This window comes from Lampetra planeri, chromosome 30 (genome assembly GCF_965212315.1).
Source record: "Lampetra planeri chromosome 30, kcLamPlan1.2.h2, whole genome shotgun sequence".
NCBI classification, from domain to species: domain Eukaryota; kingdom Metazoa; phylum Chordata; class Hyperoartia; order Petromyzontiformes; family Petromyzontidae; genus Lampetra; species Lampetra planeri.
The window spans coordinates 8,566,289-8,580,272 of record NC_136136.1 but is presented as its reverse complement, the minus strand read 5'-3'; the positions used below and the strand labels follow the sequence as shown (position 1 = coordinate 8,580,272).

The following is a 13,984-nucleotide window of genomic DNA, read 5'->3' as shown; positions in this document are numbered from 1 at the left end:
ATGTTGGTCAAACGTCCCAACACAAGACCCTCCTGAAAAAGCCTTTGTTTGGCTCTCCTGGGTAAAATAATAATAATTATTCTTCAAAGGGCAATGGAGGAAGTGGAATTTAAACAGAAAATGGGCTGGAAGCAATAATACGAAACCTGCTTAATTATTGTTACTAATTAAACACGGCAGTGTAATTAGTGAAATTAATAGTCCAACCTGCCACTTACCTAAAACACAAGTGGGCATTTGTTTGTTTGTTATTGCAACAAAACGGGAGCCTGGATACTCCGCGCCGGGTACCCTGCGCCGAAAGACTTTGGGGGGGAGGGGAACAGAAAATCCGCTTAGAAATCCGATTCGGCGTGACGGGACCGTACGTCGGGGTGGGTGGGGAGATTGGGGGGGGGGGGTGGATGGGGAGATTGGGGGGGGGGTGGATGGGGAGATTGGGGGGGGGGGTGGATGGGGAGATTGGGGGGGGGGTGGATGGGGAGATTGGGGGGGGGGGTGGATGGGGAGATTGGGGGGGGGGGGTGGATGGGGAGATTGGGGGGGGGGGGTGGATGGGGAGATTGGGGGGGGGGGTGGATGGGGAGATTGGGGGGGGGGTGGATGGGGAGATTGGGGGGGGGGGTGGATGGGGAGATTGGGGGGGGGGTGGATGGGGAGATTGGGGGGGGGGGTGGATGGGGAGATTGGGGGGGGGGGTGGATGGGGAGATTGGGGGGGGGGTGGATGGGGAGATTGGGGGGGGGGGTGGATGGGGAGATTGGGGGGGGGGTGGATGGGGAGATTGGGGGGGGTGGATGGGGAGATTGGGGGGGGGGGTGGATGGGGAGATTGGGGGGGGGGGGTGGATGGGGAGATTGGGGGGGGGGGTGGGTGGGGAGATTGGGGGGGGGGGGTGGGTGGGGAGATTGGGGGGGGGGGTGGGTGGGGAGTTTGGGGGGGGGGGGTGGGTGGGGAGTTTGGGGGGGGGGTGGGTGGGGAGATTGGGGGGGGGGGTGGGTGGGGAGATTGGGGGGGGGGGTGGGTGGGGAGATTTGGGGGGGGGGGTGGGTGGGGAGATTTGGGGGGGGGGGGTGGGTGGGGAGATTTGGGGGGGGGGGTGGGTGGGGAGATTTGGGGGGGGTGGGGGGGGGAGCGTGGGGAGATTTGGGGGGGGGTGGGGGGGGGGTGCGTGGGGAGATGGGGGGGGGGACCATACGTCAAAATATATATTTTTGGGGGGGGGGGTGGGACGGGGAAAGATAACTCGCATACTGAGAAGAGACCACGGATAGAGAGGGAGGTGGGGGATGGGGGGGGACACGAGTGGGAGTTTAACTCGAAGAACAGATGCGCCAAGTCGGGCTGCGAGTGGAAAGAGGCTGGAAACTTCTTGGCCTTCAGACGCGGGGACCTGGCAAATCCTTTTGAGCGGGGGGGGGGGGGCTCTTCTGTGACGGTAGCGCTGGAAGTAGGAATGAGAAATACAACAAATGCGCGATTATTCTTAACGTGACCAAAAAGAAACCGCGTGAACCTCCCGAGTCTGTGAAGCTTTTTACTTTGTGGGTTTCGCAGCATTATTAGGGAGCGGTTAAAAAAAAAACTTGCAACAGAAACGACTGCGGGCTACGGATCACAGCTACCAAGTGATTTTGTTAAATGGGGTTCAAACTTCGCCGAACGCTCGTGGCTTCTGCGAGGTGGTCGTCTCCCTCGGTCCTCATTACATCTGCGAGCGCCTGCGAAGCGACATCGACTGTTCGTTTTGCTGCACGGCCAGTCTCTCTAACCACGTTCTCCAAGAACTTGTCCTCGGGAATACACCGCTGAAAAGCCCCATGGCACGCGGTTTTCCCCTCCGTTGGGCAGCGGCACGGGCTTTGTAAAAAAAAAAACTAAATATCCAGGGCGTAAAGTTTTAGGCTCTTGTGTGAGCAATGGATTTGGTGACATTTTGTATGCCGTTGAAAATTACAGCAAATTACACGATTTGCATGTTGTAATTCCTAATTTACGTTTACAATGTCCCCGAGAGAACACTCGCGACATGGCATTTGGGTATGAACAGCTCGTACTAAAAAAATAACGTGCCTCCCTTTGCCGATCCACCGCTGGACGAGGGCTGCTTCCACCAAGTTATTTGGTCCGGTGCACGGTTTGGTGAAGTGGAAAGTCCACGCACCGGTTCCGGTCTCGCTCGCCACTGACGTTGGCCATGCCCGGGAACTCTTCGCTGGCTTCATCGCTGCAGTGCGCCACCAACCCCGCCGTGTCCACAGTGCAAGGCGTCGAATGAAAGTCGTCTGCGGTGGAAAGCGAGCGCTTCCCAGTCGCCTTCGCACGCGGCCACGCGACGTGGCACCTCGCACGCTCGCCACTCACGCTTTTTGGCACAAGCGGGGGGGGGGGGGGACGGACGTTCACGAGGGAGCGACGTGGGCGACCGAGCGTCGGTGTCGCGTCCATCAACCGGTCACCGCACCGCCGAAAGAAGTTCAACATTCATTGGGAAGGGCAACACACAGGCTGTACATACGTAGTGAGCGACTTCCAACACGTCTAGTAGGACGGCTTCTTATTTATTCAGCGCACACAGGGTGATACACTTTGTAACGTGGCTACACCCACGCTGTCCAAACACGCAGCCCCTCTCCGTCCCGCGCTACGCTGGCTGCTCGACGAGCGTAGCGGCGGCGACGGAGCTGGTCCCGCAAAAGAACAGCCACGTGGTCGTAAACGAAGAGATGACGACGGCAGTGACGCAACCAGGACCCAGACCCCACACTAACAGCCCCGAAGCTCTGGTCCGGTGCTTCTTATATCCGCCTGACGTGGCCAAGCTCCCCCTCTGGCCACGCCCCCTTTCTAGAACCTACTAGACCCTTCGGGATGGTTCCTGGAGCTTCTCGACTGACTCCACCCTTCACCTTTACCCCAGATACGCCCCTTCATAATAAGTCGTTATGTAATGCAGCTATAACCGTAATTACACCTTCAGGCCGGTAGGTGTCACCCTGTCATTGCACATGTATAGATGGGGGGAGGCGCTGGCTGGCTGGGAGCCTCTGCGGGCTGTACCGGTGCTTGCCGAGCGAGCGGTTCGCAATTGGAAGGTTGCGATTTCAAACTCTGGTTCGGTGTTGACGTGGCCTATCATCCGTCCTTGCAGGGGTGATAAAATAGTACCTCTTTGTGGGCAAGTCAACGGTGGTTCTCCTATTTCTATACATATCGACTCTCCCCCCTCCATAGAAATATAGAACTTCCACCGTTGGCTCGGCGATCAAAACAAGAGCTTTCAGAAAGAAATGCCCTTTTTTTTAGTTGGCTAACAGAAGTATAGGAGAAATACAGGAAGATGAGAGATATTCAAACGAGACAAAGATTGAGTTGGATGAGAAGAGATACAAACCAGATCTATGATAGATTAATAGTGTTTGAAGTGTTAATGAGCTTGTTTTGTTTATTATATAATGTGGGTGCCGTGGTGGCGAGATGTAAATTTCCTCGCTTGCCATGGAGGAGGTGGTGGGTTCGATCCTGACGTCTGAATATTGTGGATTTGTATCCAGGTCCTCCGGTTTTTTCCCTCCACATTCAGAAACGTGCATTTCGAGTATTTGGCTGCTACCATACATTTCTACATGATAACCCACTAAGCAATCATTTGTGATTGCCCGGGTCGCTTCTGAAAAAAGAGCTTACAACTAAGTGGGCCTTACCTGGTACAAATAAAAAAATAGCATTTTTTTTTTATTGAGCCGATATTTGGTACACACCTACGTTTTCATGGTCATGTGACCTGCTTGGCGAGATGTTAACTACCTCGCCTGGCATACAGGAGGTCGTGGGTTCGATCCCAACTCCGACGCCCGAATATTTGGAGTTTGCATGTACTCCGCGCGGTCGCGTGGATTTTTCTCCACGTTCTCAGGCTTTTTCCCCTCCACATTTTTAGAAACACGCGTCTCGAGTATTTGGTTGCTATAAATTTCCACACGGCAAGCTACTTCGCTGAGCTATCATTTGTGGCCAGGTCGCTTCTGAAAAAGAGCTCTATCGCTCAGTGGGCCTTAACCTGGTAAAATAAAAAACAATATTACAATTTGAGCTGATATTTGGTACACGCATATCTCCTGCGTTTTTTCATGGCTCCGTGACCCGCTTGAGTTGCTTGGAGGGTCCCTGGCACCAAACCACCAACTGCCACACACGGGAGGGGGGGGGGAGAATATTGCCGTGAGGGTGAAATGTAAAGCATTTTTTTTGAGCCGAAATGTTTTTAAACTGCCAGTTGCTCATCTCTCAAAGCACCACCTTCTCGCAAAACGAGAACATCCCGTTGTGGTAAATTGCCTCTGCAGGGAATCTTGGTTTGACTCCAAGAGCTCTAGGCGCTTTGTTTAAATTGCAGTAAATCCTGCATTAGAGCGCACCACGTGTGTGTGCGCGTGTGGCGTTTGAGTTGTTATATATTTAAAAACAAGTCTCCCACATTTGCCATTGATACTACATTTATAACATGTAGTCGGTAGGTGAGAGTCATTTGTAGGGATGAGTTTGGCATTTAAAATGTTCAGATTTCAGATATTGAACAAAATCTGATGATGTTTTCGGATGTTTGGATTTCCGTGTCGTTTCGTGTCATACTGATCTTAGAGAGGTTTAGAATCGATCTGAAAACGAGGGCGCATTCCCAAGGAGCCTTGTGGAGTGTTGCGTCGATGTTCCCATGATGCCGCTTTGTTAATCAGGGATGATGCGAGTTGGTTTTATTTGTGCGTGGGCACCACTGTCAACGCTGGCTTCTTATGCTCATCATTAATTGCTCGTACTAATGACATTTAATTTTCATTCATTTCATTTTATGCATCTTAGATTGCACAATAAAATGTAAAACAAAATCGGAGCTATCGGGGCAATAATGTAGGCTTTCGCAAGGCTGTTGAGGTGAGACTTTCTCCAACTCGATTATAAAATATCTGCCAAAGGCATCACAAATGCACCGTGATGACTCGTAACAATCAATGGAGAGCGATATCAGGAATTGGCAGACGAACTTCACAGTGAATGCTGCAGAGTGGGGCTGGAGGTGCTTCAGACGCAACAGACATGCGGAGGACTTCATCCAGCAGTGGAACGACAACGTGTGATATATTTTTGTCAATCCATTGGTGGATAAATTCCTCCCATGACCGATGCAGCGTGGGGGCGGCGGGGGGGAGGCGGTTAATTTAATTGACTTAAGAACCGATGCCAAGAGTCTAGTTTCCAGTTTATTATTGCAAATTGTGTTTTGGTAAACACACAAGGAGTTGGCGATGGTGGGTGGGGTTCGAGATGGTGAGAACTTCGCAAACCCACTGGTCCATTATCTCAGCCTTGATCTGTTCACTGCTGGACGTTCTGCGCAAGCCGTCACCTCTCACGGCACCGCGATGCCACGTGCTGAACACGTTTTCAGCACGGCTCGTGGCGGCGCGTCTCCTCCCTCCCGTGGCTGCCGCTTTGCGGCCGCTCTCTCCACTCGGGGGCAACTCCCAAACTTGTGGAGCTGCCTCCTCAGTCCTCACCCCGCCCCCCCACACCACCACCACCGTCCACAGTTTCATGGCGAATCTCTCCACCCATGGGAGTTCCTGCCCAGATGTGCCGTTTTGTCAACGTGGCTTCGAATGTTCCCCGCAGTACCGCGAAACATCCCAGATTAATTAGAGCTTTGCCGTGGGGTCATTAACACTCCCGAAGAAAAGCAATTGGGCTTGGGGATGACACTGTGTTTCTGTTATTCATAATAAATGGGGTGGCATTTAATCATCTTCCCGATGTACTTGCAGTCTATAAAATGTGCGCGCTCTCTTGCCGCGTGTTTTATAGGGCATGCCCAGAGTCCTTGTCGATGCCTGGGAGACTCTGTGCCAGTGCTAGTCGATTTCGACTCCTCTGCTGGATGAGGGCCTCCCCAACGCTGTGCGGGAGTTGTTTGAGTCATACTTCACCACGTTGGTCGGCGTCAATCGGTGGTGGGAAGCGCGGACGCCGGGGCAGTAAAGTGCAGGGCAATGTATTTCACCGCACCGCGCTCTGCTGCCCTTCCAGAGAGCCCCGCAGCCTATGGCACCTGTTGTGCATGATGGTGGCCCATTCGAGCAATATCCAGGCACATCACCTGCTTGGCTTTTGAGATGCCATCAGATTGGGTGCATTCCCGGTGATTTTGGCATAGGCATCCATGTTATCGCTCTGACTCCCACTCTTTTGTGTGTGTGTGTATATATAAAAAACGATTAATTTCTCCCCCCCCCCCCCCACCACCGCTAAGCAGATGCAAACGCCTTTGGCAAGGTGTCGTCTTTGCGGCAAAAACCACGCCGGTGTTTCATGCGGGCAGATCTATTACCGGGCATCTCCTGACCCAAACTCGCATTGAATATAATCCGAATGCGGCGCCACGCTCCCGGTGCGGAATACAAAATCAACAACGAAATGGAAATGAGATTCCGATAAGGATTTACGTCGCAGAGGTTGCTCGGCATTTTCTCATGAAAAATGTGAGTTCCGCCCCCCCCCAGCCTCCCCCCCCCAGCCCTCTCTGCCTCCTTTACGGAATGAGCGAGGCGCTGGGCGTGAGTGAGGTCGGCTCGGACCCCCCCCCCCCGTCGCCTCTCCAGCCATCCCCGGATATCGCCACCCCGATCTGCAGGGCGCGCTGCTGCGCGTGTGCGTGTGTGCGTGCGCGCGCGTGCGCGTGCGTGCGCGCGCGTGTCGCTCTCATCGCGGTGCACACGGATCGCGAGCTGCAGCAGCAGCAGCCTGCGGCAGTGCACATATTTGTTGAACCCTGTTTACGTTGATTGTGTCGTTTTCTTTTCTATTCCCCAATTTTTTTGCAAAAATTAAACGCAAACACGGCCGTGGGCTACGGCACCACGTGCTTTCTTAACGGCGTGGTTGCGAACACTTGGCACAAGTTATCGCGGGTTGTGACGTCCACGGATGTTCACCGTTTTGACGCGGAGTTGAATAACGACACCGTTTTCTCCCTCTCTCTCCGTCCACTCGCCCTCTCGACGAACGGCCGCGATTGTTTTGGCGACACCGCACTGTGCAGTCGGCAAGGGTGCGGGTTCATTTCGCGGCACAGAAAGAAGGTGACGAGGAAGCAGACAAAGTTGGGACGTGGTGGAGAGAGAGATGGGGGGGGGGGGGCGCATGACGACTTAAAAGCTTGGACCCACTTCTGTGTGTGGGGGGGGGGGGGTGGAAGAACTCGTGCCGAGAGAAGGCGCTGGGTCAAACGTCGACGTGCGCCGACCTCCGATCCTATAACCGACGTCGATTCGGCCGCTGTCTTCGCCGTAGCAGCAGCAGCGACGCGTGACCGTCGTGGATGCCGCCGGGCCCATTGTGCTCTCGATGGCATCGACGCGGGGGGGGCCCTCGAACAATTCGTGCGAAGCGTCCCCGTGTTGCTGCGAGGACGCCGCCGCCCTCGTTTTGCCGCGAGGCGGTGACGGCACCGCGCAAGATGCGTTTCATTTGCCCGCGTAGCCGTCGCAAAATTGCCTCCTTGAGTGACGCGCCGCGAGTTTCTTTTTGAAGGCGACGCGCCGACGCACGTGGGGTGATGAGGATCACGTGGGAGGATGATGATGATCACGTGGGAGGATGAGGATCACGTGGGAGGATGATGATGAGGATCACGTGGGAGGAGGATGAGGAGCACGTGACTGGGTTCCGGGGAAGTCCGCCAGCTGCCGCTGGCTTTTATCGCTGGCGCCAGTTGGCCGATGCACCAAATTATTTGATATATTATTGATTTAAAGCTTTCGTGACCGCAGGAATTAATATTCTTTGGGTCTTTCGGTAACGTCACGTAGATAGGTGCAAAGAAAATGACAAAAAAAATAAACCACGACGTTTCAATCGCAACACAAGCGGTCGTAGTTTTTTTTGTCTTGTTTGTTATTTTCATTGACCCCTATCTACGTGACTTTACCCGAAAGACCCAAATGATAGATTTAATTATATTTTTTGAAATGTTTGGCGGAAACGGACCGTTCGCAGGTGATGAAACGTGGCAGCTGGCATCGTCTCGTTACACCGCTGTACAGCACCTGCATCGGCAGCCATGGTTGTACCCGCGCTGCTGGATGAAGGCTTCCGAGCAGTTGACATCTCTCGTGGTCACGCAGTGTAACAATCCGTCTCGCACCCGCACACGAGCCAATCTCGTTGCTCTTTACCACCTCTCCTATTCTCTCGGCTGAGTTCGCTCATTCGGCCTCCGCTTCGTCGCTCCATCTTGACCCACTGACCATTGTCTCTTAGAGCGACAGGTCTTGCCCAATGCCACTTCAGTCCCTATGCGGTCACCCAACTCGTGTGTATTCTCTGATCCACGTGTTGCTACCAGTGCCCCCCTCAAAAAAAGATGCACCGCTTGAAATTGTCACGAAGTAGATGCCATTACGTTTTTTGTATCTACATTAATTGCACACGCCAAGATGCGTTGAGACTTTATAATCCTAAACGTTAATCGGGGAGTGGTGGGAAGTGTTGGTGGCAGCGTCGCTTGAAGAGATTGAATCTGAATATGAGCGGCCCGGGAGCAGTGACGTGTCCCAGCTGTTCGGCGTTATTATTATTTGTAATGCATTCGATGTGGCATCCATGTCCACACGAACGTCTGCAGGATTAGATGGAAATGTTGGCAATCTTGCCACTTCTGCGCTTCCTGGCCATCGCTGAAATTTCCCACGGTGTCCATCGGCAATTTTAGCGAATTGACGGTGGAAAATTTAACAAATTCACCATGGCCACTGTGGGGGTCCCCAGCCTGTTCGGAGTCACCGCCGTATTTTTGCAACGAATTCAGGGTTTCCTGCGATGGTGTCAAGTTTCAATCTCCAATGCCGACCGAGTCTCACCATGGTCGGATCGGCGCAGTTGAGAGCCAAATACTAAAAGAAAAACCTCCCCAATAATTTCTATCGTGCTTCATGTCCTGAGATGAAGCCCTTTCAATTTGGAGCTCTCGTACAAAGCAGTATAACCTCCTCCCCGCCCGCTGTGTTGGAGACTCGCCCGCTGCAAGGCAGATGTCACGGAACTAATTTTCAGGTCCCGTCAAGTGCCTTTTTCCCGCACTCGGTGGTTGTGCACCTCGGCTGGACTGCTATTATAGTTCATCCCATGGCAATCAAACCAAAATGTTATCTAGTCCTCTGCAATGGGCCCCATGTGAATTGAACCCAAATTAAATTTGTAAAATGTTTTGGTACCTGGGCTAGGACTAGCAACTCTACGATGGAGAACCTCATTTTAGGTATGGGCGACGGCCCCAAACACGGCCATCGTGAACTCGCCAAACCGCCCGGCAGCATCCCATTGGCTGCGACATGTTTCTCGGCCATGCGGATATTTCACTCGGCCGTAGGAGTTTGCGGTTCCGTGCCAATTGCAATTTGTGAGTTTTGGCAATTTTATCCGTGGCAACGCATTTTGGCACACCGTTCTTTTTTTGTAAAGCGCATGAGACAATTCGACTTGGGACATGGCCCAACAAATTGGGCAAATTCCGCAGTAAAAACTTGGAAACCATTTTAAAAATAAATATAGGTTCATTTTTAAGGTCGTTCATTGGCTTCTGTTTTAAAAAATGTAGCATTGTTATGAAACAAGTCAAAAGTTTGAGAGGTGCGGAAACTGCATCATCACCATCTCTGGATGACATCATTAGTCCGAGGTAAGGCTGACACCGTGTCGATGTACAAGCTCAAGTCACCATCGAATCCAAATAGCCACTTTTGTCTAGAAATCAGGAAGTGAATTAGATTTTTTTTACTCAAAGCTGGTGTGTGGAAGGGGGTTTATGGTGTGTGTTTTTTCTTCCAAGGAGTAAGAGTGAGGATGTGAATTGAAATTGGAGCGAGTTACAGCTTCCAGAGCACGCATACGCTCTGCGTGATCCGAGTTCGATACCTGCCCACGGCCAACACCAGCGACGATTATCTTAACCGGTCCTGGGTCTCCCCAAGGCCTGCGATGTGTAAACATTAGAACTGGGGAGACCAAGACGGCCGGGCGGGGTGCTGGCCCACCCACTCCCTTGTGTGCGTGCCGACCTTCAAAGGGTGGTCACTAACAGCACTTGCCTCAAGAGTCTGTTGAGGCTACATGGGAGATCTTTGTCTCTGTGTGTGCAACAACCCTGAATCGTATATCATTTTTACCTCGGACAAAAATGGTCGAAGGTGGCACTGTAAAATTGCATAGCATCAGTTATTTAATTTTGCTACGAAGCAAGTTTCTATGCCGTCCGTGATGTCACCTTAAAATTCCTGCACCTTGTAGCAGAGGCTGGAAAAAACTCTGGGTGCATGTTGTGCGAAATATTAAGGTGAAGTTTCGGGTTTTTAATAATTCATATTTCTGTCATCCAATACATCGGGATGCGATGGCCAGATCTTCTTCCTGCATGATGGGGGATCATGTGAACGTCGGCTTTTTAAACATTTATCATAGTGCCCTGGCTTCCACCCAGATGCCACAATCATTGCTTCACCTTGATTCATTTAAAATGAAAAGCGTGCCCCAAGTGCCAATCCAATAAATGTAATTTCCACGCGCTTCATATTTAATGGGCCTTCTGTGAGACGCGCCCAGATTTTGGTTTCCAGTAGGGGTGGGTGGGAAATATCTTATGATGTATTATTCATTGTGTAGCACAGTCTAATAAGTAGTACATCCTGCGCATTGACGCCGATTCTTGCTCGTGACGGCTACAGACGGCGACGTTGCTCCATGGGCAGGAGAGAGGTGCAACGTCCTGGACACAGCCTCGCCGTCGACAGCTGCCACGTCATTGGAGGAGGAGGGGGGGGGGAGATATTCCCGTGGTTTTTAATCGAACTCGCCCCCCCCCTCCATCACCCCCCCTCCATCAACCCGGGCGCACGGCCTCGGTTGTGTGAAATGCACTGATGCAATACCGAAGGGGGGCGCACAAGAAAGCGTCGGGAGCGCTTTTAAAAGAGGATTTGTTCGCTTTGGTGGGAATCTAAATGGAGATCGAAGGGGGAAGGGAATGTTGAGTAGTGCGCTTGTTAGGTGCCACGCGTGAAAGGAACTGCTCTTGCCAGACTTTGCTTTAAGTAGCAGAGCATTCAAAGCCGTTGCCTTTTATTTTATTTCTTGGTACCGTCCCATTCTCCGAGGTAGAACGCTGCCTTGGTCTAACCGCGAGCAAATTGGGCTTCGGAGATCGCTGGTTCGGTTCCATATCCCGGCACGGCAGTTGAAACGAGGGCGCAGTATACAATTTGTACGCCACAGTTTTGGCCGATCGGCAGGTCGTGGCGGGGGATGTGAGTACTCCAACCTCTTACAAGATGTATCGCCAGTGTGAAAAAGTAGCCAAAATATACTCTGTTCTTGAGAGCAGTGGCATGAGCAGGAACATTTGCAGTAACTCATTCTGCATGTTGCATGGTGAAGGTTTTATTTTATTGGCTCGGCTGATGTAGTGGATGTTGTTGGCATCATTCGACTGGGGATGGCCAATTCCAGAGATAATGTTTTCATTCGATGCGTGAAGGCACGCTCTCATGATGTTTGTTTTGACCATACTTCACCATGCTGGACAATGCAGCTGTGGTGAATGCGGGTGACCAGGATCAGTTTTGGTACTGCACGCCACTCATGGTTATAGCCTTGGCTGGGAATTGAACTTCAGTGTCTGGGCTCGTAGTGCATTGCGATGACCACTGTTGCCACTACTCCACCGCATGGCATGCATACTAAAGAAACATATACATGAGGCAGTTGGTCTTTTGGTGATCCAATACGATTTTGGCAGTCAGGTTGATGCAATAAAATGTGAAATGACCCAAGATTGACTGGGACACGAGCGATTGAAATTGTGACGTTCCTACACAATTGAAGTACATGACAGATAATGTAATAACATTGCATTGTCTGGTATAAGGACGCATAAGTAATCCTTATTGTTAATACAATACTACACAGACTAAACCCGCTTTTATCATTCTACTTTTCAATTTGCGCTGGATGTACCATACAGGACCCGCCATTGTGACCTCGACTTAAAATCTAATCTCATAATCGCTTGATACTCGGGCCCTGTTCATCCATAACATCCTTATTGGCATATCTGCCCTATACTTAAGTCAGTTTAATACGTACGCTGTCTCTAAGGCATTAACCCCATGGTCAAACTCAAGAAACCAAAAACGTCCATCTTAATTGCCTTTTAACGATCGCAAGAACAAGAATTGGAACCGGTGACAAAGCCATCTTCTTGGTTCACGTAGAATGGAAATAATGGAAATAATAAAATGAAAACATAATAAAATTATAAATAATAAATAAAATGATTGTGAGAATTATTTTATTATGTTTTATTTTTATTATTTTATTATTTCCATTCTACGTGACTTTACCGAAAGAACCAAGAAGATGAATCCCTGCAGTCACGAAAGCTTTAAATCGAAAGGTGACAACAAAGCCTTTGCTGTTGCAGCGCCAACGTTTTGGAACAACAACCTTGTTTGTTTGCTCCCTTCACATAAATCTTCCTTCAAAAAATATCCTGAAACAAAATTAGTACGGGATACAACCACATTTGTCAATGTGATTTTGTAACTGATCTCTTTATCCGTGTTTCGAAAGTTCAATTGTATTAAGGGACTGTCGTCTTTTTATCTGTGAATGTTATTGTTGTTTTTATGCCTTGCCCAAGCTTTGCCTGGTAGGATGGGGATGGTTTCTTTTTATATTTGTATGTTTTTGGGTGAATTGTTTACCTTGCACTTTTCACGACTGTCATGTTATTGTTTGATGTGACGTCCAGTTGGGGGGCAGGTAAGAACATCTGTGAAATATCTTTATAGCTCATCGTATTCCTCCAGTATACATACATATTATGATTCTGCATTTCGTGTTGTAAAATCATTAGGAATTTATGTATGATTAAATTTATACTCATACATTTTAGTTTGGAGTTATGTTTATTTTTCAGGCCTTGCTTACCTTTTCTCAATTTTGCACTCCTGTAGTTTGTTTGGTGTTTGTTGTTGTAACGTGTTGACCCGCCCAGACTGGAAATCCTGTGCAAAAATTGCTTCATAGATAATCGTATTCCTCCTCCAGTCTAGATACAGATTCTGATTCTAAATCAGGATGCTGCTTATGCCCAAACACTGCTTGCGAATCCTTCCATTGGCTATCGCCGTTCACGGGACCAACCTATTGACTTTGCAGACCAATATTTTCTAAATAAGGGTTGTTTCGGCCCACAGTTAATTGGCTTTCTTTCAGCGAAAATATTACTCGAGAATATTGGCCCTGGAAAACAAAATGGGCTGATGGATAAATAAAATGTTTATTCTGTATGTGGATATGTGTGATTTTAAACTCTATTTTATTTTTTTATTTTACCAGGTAAGGTTCACTGACCTATATAGCTCTCTTTCAGAATCGATCTGGCCACAAATGATAGCCCAACAAAGTGGCTTAGCACGTGGAAATATATAGAAGCCAAATACTCTAAACGCGTGTTGATTCTAAATGTGTAGGGAAAAGCCAGAGGACCTGGAGAAAAATCCACGCGACCATGGGGAGAACATATAAACTCAAAATATACAGGCATCGGGATCGAACCCACGACCTCCAGTATATCTGGCAAGGGAGTTACCATCCAGCCACCGTGGCGGCATGTTATTTCACTATCCGAGCTTTCCACTTACACAAACTTCGCAATGCCGGTATCGAATCAAATCCCAGACGCTGTCGCCGTCACCGCAGACATTCGGGGGAAATGGGGCTGTCAAACTTCCGAGGCAACTGAAAATGCCGTGTCCTTACCGAGAGGTCAAATAAAACAGTTTTCGTTCCCGGGATCGAGTGGGTCAGATGTGTGAGATTGGAGGGGCAGTGGCGACACGCGTTGTGTGTATCCCGCGCGCAGCGGTTTGCGTCG

General features: G+C 50.2%; 1 long non-coding RNA gene across 1 annotated transcript in view; it reads left to right on the top strand.

The window, feature by feature from the left end:
• LOC144728921 (uncharacterized) overlaps positions 1-13,395 on the top strand; it is a 15,353-nt gene extending 1,958 nt beyond the window's left edge. The window contains exon 2 of the long non-coding RNA XR_013587579.1: positions 10,773-13,395. This is a non-coding gene — a long non-coding RNA (uncharacterized LOC144728921). The remainder of the gene's footprint in view (positions 1-10,772) is intronic.
• The last annotated feature ends 589 nt before the right edge of the window (positions 13,396-13,984 follow it).